The following is a 10,915-nucleotide window of genomic DNA, read 5'->3' on the forward strand; positions in this document are numbered from 1 at the left end:
GGAAACAACACACACTGGGGCCTGTTGCTGGGGGAGGGGAGGAGGGAGAGCATCAGGAACATAGCTAATGCGTGTCGGGCTTAATACCTAGGCGATGGGTTGGTTGGTGCAGCAAATCACAGTGGCACACATTTACCTATGTAACAAACCTGCACATCCTGCACATGTACCCTGGTACTTAAGAAGAGTTGTGTTTACACTATGCTGTAGTCTAGTAAATGTGTAGGAGCATATGTCTTAAAAAAACAAACTACACACCTTAATTTAAAATACTTTACTACTAAAAAATGCTAATGATTATCTGAGCCTTCAGCAAGTGGTAATATTTTTGCTGCTGGAAGTTCTTGATATTGATGGCCACTGACTGATCAGAGTGGGGTTGCTGAAGGTTGGGGTGTCTGTGGCAATTTCCTAAAATAAGACAACACTGAAGTTTGCTGTATGGGTTGACTCTTCCTTTCACAAAAGATTTCTCTGTCACATGCAATGTTGCTTGATAGCATTTTACACACAGAACTTCTTTCAAAATTTGAGTCAGTCCTCTCATCCTACCACTGCTTTATCGAGTAAGTTTATGTAATATTCTAAATCCTTTGTTGCCATTACAATAATGTTCACAGCATCTTCACCAAGAGTAGATTCTATCTCAAGAAATCATTTTCTTTGTTCAACTGTAAGAAGCAATTCCTCATCTATTCAAGCTTTTTTACGAGATTGCAGGAATTCAGTCACATCTTCAGTCTCCCCTTCTAATTCTAGTTCTCCTGTTATTTCCACCACATCTGCAATTACTTTCTCCACTGAAGTCTTAAGCCCTTCAAAGTCATCCAAGAGGGTTGAAATCAACTTCTTCTAAACTCCTGTTAATGTTGATATTTTGACTTCCTCCCATGAATCACAAATGTTCTTAAAGGCATCTAGAATACTGAGTCCTTTCCAGAAGGTTTTCACTTTACTTTGCCCAGATCCATCAATAGAATCACTAGCTATGGTAGCTGTAGCCTTACAAGATGTATTTCTTGAGTAATAGACTTGAAAATAGAAATTACTCCTTGATCCATGGGCTGAAGAATGGATGTTATGTTAGTAGGCATGAAAACAACATTCATCTCCTTGCATATCTCTATCAGAGCTCCTGGATGACAAGGTGCATTGTTAGCAGAGATATTGTGAAAGGAATCTTTTTCTCTGAACAGTAGATCTCAACAGTAGGCTTAAAATATTTAGTAAGCCATGCTATAAACAGACATACTGTCATCCAGGCTTTGTTCCATTTATAGAGCACAAGCAGAGCAGATTTAGCATCATTCTTAAGGACCCTAAAATTTTTGGAATGGTCAGTACGCATTGGCTTCAATTTAAAGTCACTAGTTGTATTAACGCCTAACAGGTTAATCTGTCCTTTGAAGCGTTGAAGCCAGAGATTGACTTCTCTAAGTAGGAAAGTCACAGATGACATCTTCCCATGTAAGGCTGTAGTTTACATTGAAAATCTGTTGTTTAGTGTAGCCAACTTCATCAATAATCTTAGCTAGATCTTCTGGATAACTTACTTCTCCCTCAGCACCTGCTGCTTCACCTTGCACATTTATGTTATGGAGGTGGCTTCTTAAACCTCGTGAACCCACCCCTGCTAGCCTCAGACTTTTCTTAATGCAGCTTTCTCACCTCTCTCAACTCTGGATTAGGCTTTGGCTTCAGGTAATGCGGCTGGTTGATCATCAGACCATTCAAACTTTCTTCATATCAGCAAGAAATCTGCTTCACTTTCTTATCATTCATGTATTCATTGGAGCAGCACTTTTAATTTCCTTCAAGGACTTTTCCTTTGCATTCACGACTTAGCTAACTGAGGCAAGAGGCCTAACTTTCAGCCTACCCTGGCTTTCAATAAGCCTCCCTCACTAAGCTTAATCATTTCTAGCTTCTGATTTAAAGTGAGAGACCTGTGACTCTTCTTTCACTTGAACACTTAGAGGCCATTGTAGGGTTACTAATTGGCCTAATTTCAATATTGTTGTATCTCAGGAAATAGGGAAACCTGAGGGGGGAATGGCCAGGCAGTGGAGCAGTCAAAACACACACAACATTTATCAGTCAGGTTCACCATCTTATATAGGCATTGTTTGTGGTGCCCCAAAACAGTTAAAATAGTAACATCAAAGATCACTGATCACAAATTAACATAACCGATATGATAATGAAAAAGTTTAATATATTGTAAGAATTACCGAAGTGTGACAGAGACAGAAAGCACATGCTGTTGGAAAAATAACGCCGATAAAAACGGTTACCGCAAACCTTCAAAGAGTTTACAAACCTTTCTAAAAATCACAATACCTGTGAAGTGCAATGAAAAGAGGTATCCCTGTTGTGGCAGAGGCAGAGTTTGAAATCAGATTGCTGTACCTCACTGCACACTTAAGTGTTCACCCAAGTCACTTGGAAAGGCACTGCTGATCACTGACTTTTGTAACAAATGCCCGGAAGCCAGACTGATCACCTAAATCAGGTAACCTAAGCCAGGTTCCCCAGTCTTCTGATTCCACGGTACATCACTAAATTCACAACAATATGTTTTCCTTCCAGCCAGCTACACACACACACACACACACACACACACACACACACACACACACCACTTCTCCAGAACAGTTGTACATTCACTGTCTGTGATCAAATAACGATAATAATAATGGCTAACTCTTGTGTGCTTACTATGTGCCAGGTGCTGTTCCAAACATTTTACCCGAATAAACCCATTTAATTCTCATTAACGATCCTCTGAGGCAGACCTTATGCCCATTTTTCAGATAAGGGAACAGAGATGCCATAACACTGAGTAACTTGTCCACAGTCAAACAGTTAATCAAGTGGCAGAGCTAGGATTCTAATCCAGTCTCCCTCCCATGCCCACAGTCTTTGCTTTTCTGCTTTACTACATCTACAATGTGTCTGTTCACGTATAGTCACAAAGCAGCCCTTTTCCATCCTCCATCAGCTTTCATTCTCTAGATGTCACATTAGGAATTTACCAAAGGGCATCAGAACTGCAGACTATTCTCAATGCCCATAATATGCTTAGCTGTCTTGTTTGGTTAATACATAGTAAGTGAAGTTTATTGGGAGCTATAGATTCAACTTTAATGATAACAACAACAAAAAGGTTCAGCAATTTACATCGGATTACTGACATGGAATTGAAATGAGACTTGTGTCTGTTGACAGATAGCTGCCAAGGAGGAGATGCAAGGACCATAACCTGGCAGTGAGTTGAAATGGAAGTGTTTGTATGTACAGTGTTTCTTCCCTGGCTTGTGGCCTCAGCTACAGGGCAGGATGTTGTCTCTACAGAGTCTGCATCCTGATAGTGTCTCACACACCCTCAGGGAAAAATTGGGCCAGTTGCAACATGGCAGTAGCCACTGTCTTCCCTTCACCCGGCTCTACTACTCCTAATTCCGTTATACCCTTGCACATCAGTTCTTCTGGCATTGCCTCTCCTACTGGCCTCCTCTCCCTTCTGTTGGGCACAGACTGATGGTGCCCACAGGGCATTTCTCCCAAGGCAATGGAGACTTTGACCATCAAAGCGACACCATATTCTGTTGGGAAGTGCAGAACGCCCGTCCTGCTGCCTGCATTGCTTCCTGGAGATGGGATCCTAAAGCAAGTTTGTTTATCCTCTGCTATTTCCCCCAGACTAATAACAAATAATTCTATCAGTTCTGCCTTAAAAATGTCCTCAATATAGGTTTCAAGTGTGAGTCCAGATAGAAGCTAGACCAGAAAATGAATATGGAGGTAGATACCACCAAACCTTAACCCTTCTCTCACAAGATTGTGCTACTGTTTCAATTATGTATTGCCACATAATGCTGTGTAAAAGCCACCCCCCAAATCAGTGACTTAACATATAATACATATTTACTCAGCTCACAAGTCTGCAAGTTGGTGATGTAGTCTGGGCAGCTCTTCAGGTCTCAGCTGGGCTCACTCACAGGACTGGGGGATAGTTGGCTGTTGGTTGGGGCTGCACAGGTCTGGAGGTTGGCTGGGCTGACTCAGTTCTGCTCCACATTCTCCCTCCAGCAGGCTAGCCTGGGCATGGTTTCATGGCGAAGGCAGAGCTGCAGGAGCACAGGTGGAAAGGCCAAAATGCTTTCTCAAGTCCCTGTTTACTATCTCACAGGCTGGGCCTGCTACCATCTCACAGGCTGGGCCTGCTACCATCTCACAGGCTGGGCCCAGCATCGGAGCGGGAGGGTTTTTCAGCATTACATGGTAAAGGGTAAAGAAGTAGGGACATTAATGTATTGCAGTTCTAATATGAATAGCCATTAGCTATTCTTCCATCAAGCTTATCGCTCTGGCTTCGTCTTCCTTGAGGATATGTTCTTTTCTTCTGAGGTTCCTGTCCCTCAAACAAATAGGCTTTTTTTTTTTTGAGATGGAGTTTTGATCTTGTCACCCAGGCTGGAGTGCAATGGCACAGTCTTGGCTCACTGCAACCTCCGCTTCCTGGGTTCAAGTGATTCTCCTGCCTCAGCCACCCGAGTAGCTGGGATTACACGTGCCCACCACCACACCCAGCTAATTTTTTGTATTTTTAGTGGAGACGGGGTTTCACCATGTTGGCCAGGCTGGTCTCGAACTCCTGACCTCAGGTGATCCGCCCGCCTCGGCCTCCCAAAGTGCTGGGATTACAGGCCAAATAGGCTCCTGACAGGCACATCTTCCAAATCTACATATGTTGCCGGATGTGTTTGACCCTCAGTGTGGGCACTGCTTAGCTTCAAATTGGTATCTAATCCCTCACCTTTGCACCCTCTTCTTCAATTCTCCTCTCTTGTTTTGCTATAGAGGCAAATAGATTGGGTCCCAGTAGACTCACCCAGTGTCTGTCCTAATGAGACTATGCCTGGCCCCAGTGTATAACTGGATTTCATTCAAATCTCCCCCTACGGCACCGAGCAGGGCTAGCTACAGATCTGACCAATGAGCAACACCAGGGTTCAGCTCAACGGGCTGATAGGGAGAGTGTGATCCTACTTGACGCAGGTGAAAGCGCAAAGAGCAGGAAGCGGGGATGAAAACCTATTCATATGAGAAACAACAAGAGACGAGCTAACGGGGACAAATATTAACATCAAGGTGAGTTGCAGAGGGCAGAAGCAGGACCATTAAAGAGATGTCAGAGCATAGAGTCAGGGGACTGATTGAGGACAAGTACAATGAAGTGGGTCTGGTAGAAAGAAGCACTAGTGTTTTAAGATGCTGAATTACTGGGCCTTTGACATAAAGATTCCTCTCTGCTTCAGAGGTAAGCCAAGGGCAGGGGTCTAGGAATAAAATATCTGGGATGTCAAGGCTCCTTGGGAGGCCAGGACTTTGAGACCAGGCTGGGCAACATTGTGAGATCCCATCCCTACAAAAAGGTTAAAAATTAGCCAGGCATGGTGGTGTGCAAGCAACAGTTGTTCTAACTTCTGGGATTGCTCTGGGACCAAGGAACCCTGGGAACCTTTGGACTTGGAGTGATTCAGGCCTGAAGTGTTCCTTTTAGGAGCCGCTTTTCATCTCCCACTCCACCTGAGGGAAGGATTTGTTATGTTCACTTCCTTAAGACGACAGCACCAGGCCAGGCGTGGTGGCTTATGCCTGTAATCCTAGCACTTTGGGAGGCTGAGGCGGGTGGATTGTGAGGTCAGGAGTTCAAGACCAGCCTGGCCAAGATGGTGAAACCCCATCTCTACTAAAAATACAAAAATTAGCTGGGCATGGTGGCACACGCCTGTCATCCCAGCTACTTGGGAGGCTGAGGCAGCACATTCCCAGAGAAGCTGTGTTATTTACTTTATATGCATTTTCTTGTTTAATGTTCCTACTAACACTGTAAGTCAGGTTGTAATGTTTCTATTTGCAGGTGAAGAAATTGAGGCTTAGAGATGTTAAGCAACTTGATGAATATCAGAACTGTGCTCTGAAGGCCGTGCTATTTCTGTACCACTTTATCACTCTGTCATATTTACCTTTTTATAGTGTCTGTCCTGCATGTAACTTCTACTTTACCCACTGTAGAGGGAAACTATCAGCCACATTGTACATTGTGGCCCTACCCCACTGGCCACAGCTAATTGGACCAAGGACATGCAGCCAAACCAGAGAAGGCCAATCACATTCTTCCCCGGGAATTTAGAATTTTCCATTTGCTGTTGTGGTTATATAATCATTCCAAGTTTGATTCCAGCATTTTTTCCCTCTGTTCTCTTTTACCTAACTACCTAAATTTCAATTTTATATTTTATTTTTATAGCTTATCTACTGTTATTTTTTATTTTAAGTCATTTTATTGGGATTTTATCCATTTTTTTCTCCTCTTTAGGTATATGTAATGACTAATTTTAGCCTTTATTTCTATCACTTAAAATTTATTTTTCTTAAATTTTAAACTTTTTTCTGTTGGAATTAATTTTTGTTGTTGTTGTTGTTGTTTGTTTGTTTGTTTTTTGAGATGGAGTCTTGCTCTGTCACCCAGGCTGGAGTGCAGTTGCATGATCTTGGCTCACTGCAACCTCTGCCTCCTGGGTTCAAACGATTCTCCTGTCTCAGCCTCCTGAGTAGCCGGGATTACAGGCGCCCACCACCACACCCGGCTAATTTTTATATTTTTAGTAGAGACGGGGTTTCGCCATGTTGGCAGGCTGGTTTTGAACTCCTGACCTCAGGTGATCTGCCCGTGTTGGCCTCCCAAAGTGCTGGGATTACAGGCATGAGCTATCGCACCCAACCAATATTTTGTTTTTAAACACTGTGTGACTTTCACTTTTTTTCTTACCATTAAGAGGTCCCAGATTTTTCTCCTAAAGAGCTCCATTACCACAAGACTCCTGCTTCTCCCCATCTCCCACTAACTCTATCCCAGAGCACAAGAAGTAACAATCTGATTCAGTGGTTTAGAAAGAGCATCACGTGCCAACCAGTCACTTCCTCTCCTCTTCTTCTCTAGCTGCAGAGCTCATGTTCTGAATCACTCCTGACCACGCCATGACTTTAGTGATAAAGATTCTGCAGTGGGTGAAGCCAGGGGTGGTCTGAAGCCTTTTATGACTGGGTAGGTAAGTCTGCCTGTTTCTGAGCTTCAGAATACAGAAGCCCGTTTGCCTAGAGATCTGAGTCACATTTTCCAGTATTGGCTTCTCCAGGAATAAGATGATATTTTGGTTTCCAGATTTCTTATCTTTTGCCTTACTTCTCAGTTGGTTCTTAATTGGGGCCTTGTTAAATGCTAACAACTGGCATGTTTGTGCAGAAACTTTGACAATGAAGTAGGAGGGAATTCAGGGATTAGAGTAGCACTTGGTAGAGGCTCACAGTGGGACTAGGGCATGTGTTTTTGGACATTAGCATGTGGCACTTGTCTCTTTGTCCTTGACAGCTTTCTGTAATTTCCATTAAGGCCCACTTTGGAATAGCTTCTGTGTTCAGCTGTCAAACATGATACAAGTTGAGCAATTTTTACTCCCTCTATTGTGTTTTGTCAGTTAGGCCCATCAACAATTAGGGTATTTTTCTCTTCTGGATGATAAACACTGATTTTTATCCAGGTCTAAGGCAGGTTGATCCAGAAATATCATGACCTTTCCGTATCAACATTCCCTCTGTGGCTGTAATTCTCCCACATACTAATTATACTTATCAGTCCTGAAGATGCAGATTATAGCTTTACCTATAGAAATGTGGTGGACTTTATTATCACATAAAAAGAAAAGGGGCTGGGCGCGGTGGCTCACACCTTGTAATCCCAGCACTTTGGGAGGCTGAGGCAGGCGGATCACGAGGTCAGCAGATAGAGACCATCCTGGCTAACACGGTGAAACCCCATCTCTACTAAAAATACAAAAAATTAGCTGGGCGTGGTGGCGGGTGCCTGTAGTCCAAGTTACTGGGGAGGCTGAGGCAGGAGAATGGGTTGAACCCGGGAGGCAGAGCTTGCAGTGAGCCGAGATTGCGCCACTGCACTCCAGACTGGGCAACAGAGCAAGATGCCGTCTCAAAAAAAGAAAAGAGAAGGGATGTTCTACTTAACTAGTAAAAAGGCTGTATTTCGTATGTCCTAGTGTTGGAAATTAGGGTGATCCAAAAACTATTCAAGGATCTGAAGTAGAGACAGAAGCACTGCAGAATAGTTTAAATGGTTTAGATGAGTGGTTCTCAGATCTCCCTGTTCATTAGAATCTAGACAACTTTTTTTTTTACGGTATGTCTGGTCCTAACCCCTACATTTTGATTGAATTTACTGGGGATAGGCTAGGGCCTTGGGCCTTGATATGTTTTTAAAGCCCCCACATGATCCTAAGGTACATCCATGATTGAGAAAAAGTCTTCAGATAAACAGAGAATGGTGCCTTAGGCAATACTGGGCGATAAAATAGGGAAGTACTGACTGTGAGTGTCTTGTTCCAATAAAGCCACCCCTCTTTTTCATCTGAGTTCGAAACAAACTGAGGCATAAAACGAGGATTAGAACAAATGACAGTCAATATATGATCTGAGCTGTAAAATGTTAAGTTATAGTATGCTACTTAGGATGAGGGCCTATAGAATCTACTAAATGAACCCCAAACTAATCAGATATACCTACCTATTCCAAAAATAGCTGAACTACCACAACCTTTTGCTACAGGGACAGAGCCTATAACATTGAGCTTACCTCAGGTTTGTCAAAGATCAGATAGTTGTAGGTATGCGGCATTATTTCTGAGGGCTCTGTTCTGTTCCATTGATCTATATCTCTGTTTTGGTACCAGTACCATGCTGTTTTGGTTACTGTAGCCTTGTAGTATAGTTTGAAGTCAGGTAGTGTGATGCCTCCAGCTTTGTTCTTTTGGCTTAGGATTGACTTGGCGATGCGGGCTCTTTTTTGGTTCCATATGAACTTTAAAGTAGTTTTTTCCAATTCTGTGAAGAAAGTCATTGGTAGCTTGATGGGGATGGCATTGAATCTGTAAATGACCTTGGGCAGTATGGCCATTTTCACGATATTGATTCTTCCTACCCATGAGCATGGAATGTTCTTCCATTTGTTTGTATCCTCTTTTATTTCCTTGAGCAGTGGTTTGTAGTTCTCCTTGAAGAGGTCCTTCACATCCCTTGTAAGTTGGATTCCTAGGTATTTTATTCTCTTTGAAGCAATTGTGAATGGGAGTTCACTCATGATTTGGCTCTCTGTTTGTCTGTTGTTGGTGTATAAGAATGCTTGTGATTTCTGTACATTGATTTTGTATCCTGAGACTTTGCTGAAGTTGCTTATCAGCTTAAGGAGATTTTGGGCTGAGACAATGGGGTTTTCTAGATATACAATCATGTCGTCTGCAAACAGGGACAATTTGACTTCCTCTTTTCCTAATTGAATACCCTTTATTTCCTTCTCCTGCCTGATTGCCCTGGCCAGAACTTCCAACACTATGTTGAATAGGAGCGGTGAGAGAGGGCATCCCTGTCTTGTGCCAGTTTTCAAAGGGAATGCTTCCAGTTTTTGCCCATTCAGTATGATATTGGCTGTGGGTTTGTCATAGATAGCCTATTTAATAAATGGTGCTGGGAAAACTGGCTAGCCATATGTAGAAAGCTGAAACTGGATCCCTTCCTTACACCTTATACAAAAATCAATTCAAGATGGATTAAAGATTTAAACGTTAGACCTAAAACCATAAAAACCCTAGAAGAAAACCTAGGCATTACCATTCAGGACATAGGCATGGGCAAGGACTTCATGTCCAAAACACCAAAAGCAATGGCAACAAAAGACAAAATTGACAAATGGGATCTAATTAAACTAAAGAGCTTCTGCACAGCAAAAGAAACTACCATCAGAGTGAACAGGCAACCTACAACATGGGAGAAAATTTTCGCAACCTACTCATCTGACAAAGGGCTAATATCCAGAATCTACAATGAACTCAAACAAATTTACAAGAAAAAAACAAACAACCCCATCAAAAAGTGGGCGAAGGACATGAACAGACACTTCTCAAAAGAAGACATTTATGCAGCCAAAAAACACATGAAAAAATGCTCATCATCACTGGGCATCAGAGAAATGCAAATCAAAACCACTATGAGATATCATCTCACACCAGTTAGAATGGCAATCATTAAAAAGTGAGGAAACAACAGGTGCTGGAGAGGATGTGGAGAAATAGGAACACTTCTACACTGTTGGTGGGACTGTAAACTAGTTCAACCATTGTGGAAGTCAGTGTGGCGATTCCTCAGGGATCTAGAACTAGAAATACCATTTGACCCAGCCATCCCATTACTGGGTATATACCCAAAGGACTATAAATCATGCTGCTATAAAGACACATGCACACGTATGTTTATTGCGGCATTATTCACAATAGCAAAGACTTGGAACCGACCCAAATGTCCAACAATAATAGACTGGATTAAGAAAATGTGGCACATATACACCATGGAATACTATGCAGCCATAAAAAATGATGAGTTCATGTCCTTTGTAGGGACATGGATGAAATTGGAAACCATCATTCTCAGTAAACTATCGCAAGAACAAAAAACCAAACACTGCATATTCTCACTCATAGGTGGGAATTGAACAATGAGATCACATGGACACAGGAAGGGGAATATCACACTCTGGGGAATGTTGTGGTGTTGGGGGAGGGGGGAGGGATAGCATTGGGAGATATACCTAATGCTAGATGATGAGTTAGTGGGTGCAGTGCACCAGAATGGCACATGTATACATATGTAACTAACCTGCACAATGTGCACATGTACCCTAAAACTTAAAGTATAATAAAAAAAAAAATAAATAAATAAATAAATAAATAAAAGTTAATGAATAAAAAAAAAAAAAAACATTGAGCTTACCACAGAGTTCAGGGCA

This window comes from Gorilla gorilla, chromosome 16 (assembly GCF_029281585.2).
Source record: "Gorilla gorilla gorilla isolate KB3781 chromosome 16, NHGRI_mGorGor1-v2.1_pri, whole genome shotgun sequence".
NCBI lineage: Eukaryota > Metazoa > Chordata > Mammalia > Primates > Hominidae > Gorilla > Gorilla gorilla.